Genomic DNA, 9,832 nt, shown 5'->3' with positions numbered 1-9,832 from the left:
AGCAATCTAGAGAAAAGCAGACTCCTATAAAGTTAATAAACAGTTTTAGCAATAAAGAAGCAAAGGGCCAGGGTCTCATGGAACAGACAAATACTGTCGGCAGGATGAACGTAAGGAGTATATGCATAAATGGAAAAGAAAAATTATAAGGCAATATTATAAAATAAATATAATGCAGGCTTGAACTGAGGAAATATTAGAAGAAGTGTATAGAATACAAAATTTTCAAGGCACTTTATAGAATAATATTTCATAAAATGAATAGGAGTGCAAATCCCTGGAATATAAGGCTCTGCTCATGATTGTGTAAAAGTTATTAAAAGAGATGTGAAATGAACTTCAGAAACTGTTTAAGTTGCTTGTGTTACCATATGGTTTCTCTGCCTCACATCCTTCTACGTGATGAAACTCCTTTAGGTGTTGGGTGTGGAAGGTCCTGACTCTTGGATTTACCAAGCCACACAATGACTTAGGGCTGGAGGTGAAGCTCAGCATGCTGAGCATCCAAAATACCCTGGATTCAGTCCTCTCCATGAAAAAGAAAGCAAAAAAATTAAATAAGTCAGAAATTTTTTTAAAAGAAAGAAAACATGGGCAAACAATTTAACAACTTAAGCTGAGGCAAGCAATTTTGGAATTACAATTCTTAATTCTGCCAGGTATGGTGAAATATACCGTAATGCCCATGACATGGGAGGCTGTGACAGGAGGAACACAAGTGTCAAAGCCATCCTAGCAACTTAGCAAGGCCATGTCTCAAAACAGAAAATAAAAAGGGTTGGGATGTGGCTCAGTGGGAAAGCACCCCTGGGTTCAATCCCCAGTACCAAAAAGTAAAATAAATACAAATTTTAAAAATAAAAATGTCTTATTAGTCACAATTTTAGGAAATGCTTATCTTTTGCAAAATTTAATATTAATTTTAGAAAAAAAGGGGAAATAAAATATACATGAAAATTTCTCATGATTTCTTATGACAGGTCTATCATATGAGTGATGAAGGGTGCCACAGTCTGGCTGGGCAAAATAACTGGGGGGCAAGTGACAAGCAACTTGTGAAGATTGATATTGCGGGGGGCTGCTTTATTGTAGGACAGCAGAGGTATTCATACATAACTGAATACACACCTTGACTCAATTTAGCATCATCCAGTTACAGCAATCAGTCATTAAGGAATCCTCAATATCTTAATAATTATACACAGCTTAACTTAATTGACATAATCTAGCACAGCAGTCAGTCATTAAGGAATCTCTATTATCTTAATGGCTCACTGGCATTACTTCTCAAACCACTCCTCCTAGCAAAGTGCCAGGTGCCATTTTGACTTGTCTGTGGCCCTCAACAGAAGGGCACTGAATAAACTGGTCCATTACAAAGTGAAGCATAACACAAGTTCAGCATTATTACTCAACACATGGGGTGTCACAATAAATTTGAAATTGATATTTTTAAGATGGTCCTTCCTATGTTTCACAGACTGGCCTTGATCTCCTGAGTTAAAGCTCAAATTTATTACTCAGTCTCCCAGGCAGCTGAGACTACGTACCCCCTCTCCAATAAGCATTTTTGAAAGGTTCCAAAAAAATCTTAGGGAGTTTCATAATCCAATTCTGTGAATCTTTATTATGTGTCAGGATCTCAAATTGGGAAATTTAACTGTAGAAATATCTCAGAAAAAGTTTTCAAATCTATTTATCCTTGAAAATACCATTTTTAAAACAAGGATGTCAACATCTATACTGTTTGTTTTTTGTGTCAAATCTATCAAATTTGGAAGCAAAAAAAAATGGGAATGGGAAGACTGCTATTATTTTTCATCTTTTCATATACTTCTTTCCAGAGAATTTGTCTTACAAAATTTCCTGATACTGATTTATTTGGAAGAGAATCTTTCATTCTACTAGTAGGCTGGATAGGTTTGGGAAAAAGTTACTAAATAAATAGAATATGTTACTAATAATTCAAGATAAATGTAGAAATTCAGTTGCTTTCAGGTAAGGATATATCTCTGAGATACTAAAAATCAAAAAACATATATCACTAAATATAAATAGGACAGTCCATCAATATGTTCTTGATAATTAATATGAAGCTAAATCCAGGTTGTGAGCTTTGATATCAATTACTTTATATTTTGGGGTTTGTTGGTGGTTTTTGTGTTAGTACAGCCACCTGACTGAAAGAAAAACTAAAGAAAAAACAGAAATATAGATTTAATAAAACATGCTGCTAAGTTTCCAAAAGTTGGACTATATTTTCAATGGCATTAATAAATGTGGAAGTTTACATATACCAATGTACACATGCAGATTGGTGAGGAGAAAAGTGACATCTAATCAGAAGAGCAAGGTAGGGTCCTAAGAGAATTAATGTCAAAGCTGATGGTAGAATGTAACAGCACATATCTTTAATGCAATATATACAATTTATTTAATAAATTATGATATAAGTATATATATCATCCCTCCATTTTTTTCCTGCAAGTTATTAAGTACAAAGATGTTATAACCATTCAGTTAGACTGAGAACTCTGCTACACTCTCAGCCAAAGAGCTATGACAATTCCCACTTCACTTTCATTTGTTTGTGGCATCCCATTCCTTTTGTTGGTTCAATTGCTTTCTTGTGCCTTGACCATTATCAGGTCAGGTCTCTATCTAAATTCTCCAGTAATCTTAAAGGACCTGTTTTCCCTGCTAACCTACCTCCTGAAACCATGCTCTGCAACCATAATTACACATTTTTTGAAATTTAGATCTGATTATGCTAACTCTTCCCTTGAAATCCAGCTCTCACTTTTTTCTTTTAGCTAACAGGTTAAAAATTTTAATCCTCTGGCTTTATCCTTCATTGCTGTGTCCCAATCAGTGTCTTAGATGTTTTTCCTTGAAGTACCTATTTTTTGTCTATAAAATATTATTACATTTTTGTAGACAAAAATAGGTATTATTGAAATATGATAAACTACACATATATAAAAGTATGCAATTTGACAAGTTTTGCTATGAATGAAACACCTTTAAACACCATAATCAAGAGAGTTAATCCATTAATCACATTTGTGTGAGTATGTGTGTGTGTGGTGTGCTATGGATTGAACCCAGGGTCTTATGCATGAGAGGAAAGCACTTTACTAACCGGAGATATATCTCCAGCTCCATGTTCTTTTATATTTCTTTATTAAGAAACTGTTAGACTCTTTCCAAAGTATTTCTACCATTTTCCAGGCCCATGGAAGGTCCCATTCTTACTTATCTTCAATATCACACACTTTTGTCAATTTTTAATAAGTACAACATTTCTAATGGGTGTACTCTGCACACATCAATACAGTTTCAATGATGAGTACAGAGAGTTCATTATATGGTCTGGATACCATTCCCTTATCAGCTATAATTTTTGCAGGAAGTTTCTCCATTATGTGGCTTGACATTTTTTACTCTTTTTTTTAAAAAATTTTAATTACTTTTTATTGAAAACTGCACTGAACGCTAAATGTCCACCTTTTACAATAAACAAATACAGTAATGGTAACTCACACTAAAACAAAACATACTTCTGATAGCCATTTTTCCTTTTGGGACAGGTTAAAGTTTTTCTTTTGTCACAAAAACAGGAATGTACCTATACAAAGGCTCAAAATAGGCCATCTTTTTAAACAAAAAGGCAATGATTCACAAAAGACTATGAATAGAACATGTAACTAGTTGATACAAATCTAATAGGATTTGTTAAAATCAGTCACATCTAATAACACATCTGAAGTGTTCTTGTATAAAATATCACGTGAAGAAAATAATTTATCAATGTCTAAAAAAGTGGATTTGTTCATAGATAATCGGACAAGTTACCATAAAAAGTGTTTCCTGAGACATAAGGAAATGCAACATTATTCTTGAACCCTTTGCAGTTCAAGACTTTCCATTCAATAAAATAGCTGAGGATCTGAAACTGAGAAAATATATTTGAATACAAACAGCTTGTGAAACTTAATACTTTTTTCTTTTTTCTTTTTTGCATCATCAGAGGGTACAACTGAACTTACAACCAACTTGCCTGCTCGGTATGCAGTTCAGCTGTGAGGGAGACACTTCTGTACAGGAGCCTGTACTGTCTTCAATCCTATTATGCGTGCAGGTGTCTAACACAGGCAAACAGTTTTTTCCCCATTTTGTAGCAATTTTGTCTTCCTATTAGCAAAAAGAGGTAACAAGCCCCTGTAGACCAAAGGGACTAGAGTCATAAGATGGGGATTTCCTCTTAATATTTTTTTATTTTGATGTTTGGAACTCTTGATGCAACATTCTAGAGCAAGGTGCTCAGGACCTGCTGTGCCCAAGGAACTGATAAAGGAAAAAGCTCTATTTATTCTTTGTGGTTTGATGCACAGATGGAAAACTTAACACACAATAACAGAAGTTGGTCGTTAATAAATCACGTCCTATTTTTTCAGCGCTTCCGGAAGCAGACGACATCTTCAGTTTTCTAGCTCTTGTAGCTTTTAACACTGCAACACCAACGATGCATATGTCCAGGGTCAGTTAAAAAGACTGTCAAATTCCTTCTCTTTTAGTTCATCCATTTTCACTGTCTCTTGGTCCCAAGTTTATCTGAATGATTACCTTTCAGCATTCTCTGCTATTGCTCGTTGGGGTGCTCTCGATTGTCCCCATGTTTTGTAGGCTGGTTGGGAGAGGGAGCTTGGGAAGGGTGTGCCCACCGTGGGGAGGTTGTGAGTCACCGGGATGCCTCCAGGGATGATCCCTTCCATGGCTGCAGGAAGTCCTCCCGGAGCCACGCCTACTATGCCAGGGGGATACCTGTATGTGGCACCATTGAGCTCAGGATGAATTGCTTGCTGGTCTATTACTGACCAAGGAGCTGATGTGACAAAGAATTCCTTGTTGACACAGTTTCTTAAGCTTTCTGGGATGCGACCTGTGATTGCTCGGCGGATCTCTGTGGCAGCTGCCTCTCTCATCTCAAGTGATGCTTGTTCACTATACCAGGCCGTGGGGGGGCGGGGGGTACAGATGAGATTTGGTGCATCTTTCAAAGGACCCTGTGCAAAGCTAAAGGGCTCCGATTCATGCACATCAAGGGCTGCCCCTCGTATCCTGCCCTCCTTAAGTGCCTGCGCCAAGGCCTTCTCGTCCACCAGGCCACCGCGGGCTGCATTAACAAGGAATGCCCCTTGCCTCATCTGCTTTATAGTAAAGTCATTGATGAGGTGGTGGTTATGTTCATTGAGATTGCAGTGCAAGGAGACACAGTCGCTCTGATACAGCAAGTCCTGTAGGGTGTAGACCCTCTGCACGCCCAGGGGCCGCTGGATCCCATCCTGCAAGTAGGGGTCATAAAATATGACGCTGAATCCAAAGGCCTTGGCTCGAACAGCAACCGCCTGCCCCGTGCGACCGAAGCTGATGAGGCCCAGTGTCTCCCCACGGATTCGTGCCGCTCCTGAGGCCACCTCGCGGATCTGTTTCACACTCTGTACCGTGTGCCTTCCCGCAGGGCCTGGTACAGCCACGTGTTGCGGCGGTACAGGTTGAGGATGTGGCAGATGTGGAATCGGCCGTCTCTTCCACAGCTGCAGACGGGATGTTGCAAGCTCGCCGGCAGCCTTGATGTCCACGTTGTCCACGTTGTCATAGCCACTGCCGATCCGCACGATCACCCGCAGGGCCTTGAACTTCTCCAGGTCTTCCCTGGTGAGGGTGATAGTGTGGTACATCATGGCGCCCACGGCCTCATTTAACACCTTCTCGTGGATCTCCTGAGTGGACTGTGCATCGCAGAAGGCCACGGTGGCCAGGTCCTTCAGGATGGGCTTCTCCATGGTGCAGTCTCTGCCGTCCAGCAGTGCCACCAAGGGGCGGGGGTACAGGGGGCCGTTCATGATCTGGGGGCGAATACCTTCACAAATCCTGTCCAATCGCTGCCGCTTCACTTTGTGCTTATCCACAAGGGCCATTCTTTATCGAACTTTGCAACTCTGAGTCAAAAGGCAAAGCGGTCCTCTAAGAACTTAGGGGAACTCGCAGGAGTCTGCGCGCATTACGCCACTATGCACCCAATATAAATCTGTCTGCAAATTCTACAGTTCACGCGACGGGCTGTCCGTCTTCTTAAGGGGATACAGCTTCATTGGTTCAAGACCATTTAAGGTGGTGAAACCCTCGTCCAGGGCTGCCGGCGTCCACTGCGAAGGGCGCCCACCCGGGAGGCGGTGACGGGGGCGGCGACGGCGGCGCTCCCGCCCCTCCCACCCCACCCGGCGGCGGTGGCGGTGACTGTGGCTGTCGACATTTTTTACTCTTAACATTTTCTTTTTAAGAGCTTTGGTTTTTAATTTTGATGAAGTCCCAGTTTTCTATGTGTTTAAATATGTATTTTGCTGTTTATGTCACAGCATTTTAATTTTTTTGGTAAAACAGTTTATTTTTAGCTGACAGTCATTGGACACACTGATGGGTCACTGTGACATTTCAATGCACATATAAAAGTATAAGAATAAGATCAGGGTGATTGAGATGTCTGCTACCTAAGACAGTTTTCATGTCTTTTAGAATCATTCAAGATCCTTTCAGAGAATAGCTATGAAACATTCAATTAATTATTGTCAACCATAGTCATCCTGCGTTATTATAGAATATAATAAGTGATTTCCTCTTATTCAGCTGCCTGGCCTTACTTATCAATCATTTTCTTTGTGGTATTTGGAGACCAGTATTCTATTCTTTTTTATAAGCAACATTTTGTATGGTGGCTTGATAAAGTTTTACCATTCTTATTTATGTCTTCAAATTGTTACAAATATCATGGATCTTCTCTTTCTTTTTATGATTTTAATTAATAAATTATAATTATATATACAGTGGTATTTATCTTGAGATAATCACAAGTGCATGGAATGTAATTTGCACCATTTCAGTTCCTGGAATTTCTCATTCTTTCCCCTTTCCACTTCCCCCATTCTCCTTCTTCTATTAGTTTTCCTTCTATTTTTACTGTTTTACAGTTGGTGGTGCTTTATATGTACACAAAAATTTGGGAATCATAGTGGTTTATTCATATGTGTGCATAGGAAGATTTGATGAATTTTATTCCATGGCTCCTCCCTTTTCTCATTCCTCCTTTCTTCTCAACCCCCTTCTTCTACTCCATTGATGTACCTTATATTTCCATGAGGTCCCCCCCTTTTTTTGCTCTAGATTCCATATAAGAGAAAGAACACTTGACTCTTGATATTCTGAGTCTGACTTATTTCACTTAGCATTATTTTCTACAGTTCCACATATTTACAAGAAAATGCCATAATTTTGTTTTTCTTTATGAATGAATTAAGCTCCATTGGATATAGATACAAAAATGATTTTACCCATTCATTGTTGATGGGCACCTAGTCTAGTTCTATAATTTGGCTATTGTGAATTGAGCCACTATATACATGGATGTACCTTATCAGTATAATAGTCTGTTTTTGTTATTTTGGAGAAATACTAAGGAGAAGAAAGGCTGAGGCACATGGTGGTTCCATTCTCAATCTTTGGAGAAATCTCCACACTGCTTTTTAGATTGTTTGTACTGATTTGACGTTCCACCAACAATGTACAAGTGTACCTTTCCCTTCATATCTTCACTAGCATTTATTATTATTTTCAGTATTGACCATTGACATTGTAGCTGGAGTGAGATGAAATCAGTGTAGTTTTGATTTACATTTCCCTGATAGTTATGGATGTTGAAAAGTTTTTTCATATATTTGTCATTTGTATTTCTTCTTTTGAGAAATGTCTGTTTATTCTTTTGCCTATTTATTGTTCGGGCTATTTATTTATTTATTTAGGTATTAGGGTTTTGCATTCCTTATATATTCTGGATATTAACCCACTTTTGGAGGAGTATCTCGCTCTACTTTATACTGAGATGGGTTTATCTTCAGTGTTGTGGTAGTTCACTTCTTTTGCTATGACAGAAATACCATAGGCTAGCTACTCAATAAAACATAGAAATTTATTTCCTAACGTTCTGGAAATGGACAGGTCCAAAATCAAAGCATTAGCACATTTGTGCCTGGTGAGGACCTGAATGTTTGTGAATAGCCACATTTTCTTTATGTCTTCAGAAGGCAGCTTGAATGAGCTCTTTCAAGGGGACTCTTTTATAAGAGCACTAATTGTCATAATGAATCTTCTCTATTCATAGTTGCCTTCAAAAGACCCTATCTTCTAGTGACAGCATTTCTGTGATTATATTTCAGCATATGAATTATGAGGAGTCAGAAATAATAGACTCTAGCAAGTGTTGCTTCTTCTTATGGTTTAGATATGAGGTGAGGTGTTCCCCAAAAGCTTATGAGTGAGTCAATGAAAGAAAGTTCAGAGATTAATCAATTGGGTTACAAGAACTTTAACCTAATCAGTGCATTTATCCACTTGAATGGATTAATTGGGTGTAGGCAGTTAGTGTGGGTTAAGGAGGTAGGTTACTGGGGACATGACTTTTTGGTTTATATTTTGTCTTTGCAAAGTGGAGCTCACTCTCTTTGCTTCTTGGTGGCCACATCCTGCTTTTCTCCACCATGCCTTCCATCATAATTTTCTGCCTCACAGCACGCACAGAGCAATGGAGTCAGTGGTCATTTAACTGAGACCTCAGAAATTGTGAGCTCCCCAAAAAACTTTTCCTCCTCTAAAATAGTTTTTGTCCTTTCTCCTGCTTGCTTTGAGTTTGGGTTGCATCTTTCTCATTTCTTGAGGTAGAAGTCAAGGACATTGATGTGAGATTCTTTTGATAGAAACATTCAGTGCTAAACTTTTTCATTTAAATGCTGCTGATAGAGTTTACAAATAGAAATACTTATATCTAGATTGAACTCAGTGGATTATTTTTCTGAGTTGAAGTATAGATGATCTAACTACTTTGTAATATTTCTCCTTCACTAGCATTTTATCTACTCTATTTGGCAATTTTATTTTTATTCATACCAATTTGACTAAAATTTAAAATCACCATCTCAATTTTTTAATTCTTATGATCACCCAGCTCTTTAAAACATCTACTTTTTATGAAATCATAATGTGATGAATTGCAACAAAACCACATTTCTGTCATTTATCACACATATTCACAGAACTTGTTCATACTTTTCCTTTCTAGGCTCAATTATTATTCTGTAAAGAACACAATTGTATCTCTCTATAGTTCATTAATTTGTCATCAAATCTCCATTTTGAGACTACTGAAGTGTGGTAGGATTCTTAAACAGCAGGAATGAAAGGAGGAGGGGAGTTTTGTAGAAGCCGTGTTCAGGAAAGGAAAAGGAAACCAGGTTATATAGGGTCTCCTTTTATTCTGAGATAGGAATCTACTTGAAATACTCAAGCAGAGTACTGCATGTGTGAGGAACTCTGGTGTTAATTTGAGTCTTTAAGAAAAAGGGGGAATAATTATCTCCTCTGTTACAATTTACCAGCCCTCATGCTACATGCACATATCATCTCTGATTTAGAATTCAGTAGGTTATTAAGCATTGCAACTTCATCAGGGGTGGAATGGATAAAGGGCTGAGTGTGTAGTCTAAAGAACATAAGAGTGATCAGACATGAAGATAACACCTTCTGTGTCCTTAACAGTATTCAGAAATAAGCAAGAGTGTATGTAAGAAGATATATTGATGTATGTGGTGATATTTTTCAGTTATATGTAAGAGTGAAGTTTTATTAACATTCAGAAATAAGGTGGTTTATATAGTCATTAACAAATACCTTATCAGGTAGAAGTGAAACCACTTCAACAAGAACTGCCTGATACCCTGTAAGG

The 9,832-nt window shown here is 38.2% G+C and overlaps 1 pseudogene; it reads right to left on the bottom strand.

Moving 5' to 3' along the window:
- Window positions 1-4,257: 4,257 nt before the first annotated feature.
- Window positions 4,258-6,225, bottom strand: LOC101971585 (C-terminal-binding protein 2 pseudogene; annotated as a pseudogene).
- Between the last annotated feature and the right edge of the window lie 3,607 nt (window positions 6,226-9,832).

This window comes from Ictidomys tridecemlineatus, chromosome 6 (assembly GCF_052094955.1).
Source record: "Ictidomys tridecemlineatus isolate mIctTri1 chromosome 6, mIctTri1.hap1, whole genome shotgun sequence".
In the NCBI taxonomy this organism is placed as follows: domain Eukaryota; kingdom Metazoa; phylum Chordata; class Mammalia; order Rodentia; family Sciuridae; genus Ictidomys; species Ictidomys tridecemlineatus.
Note: the sequence above shows the minus strand (reverse complement) of the source record. Positions and strands in the feature narration are given on the sequence as shown.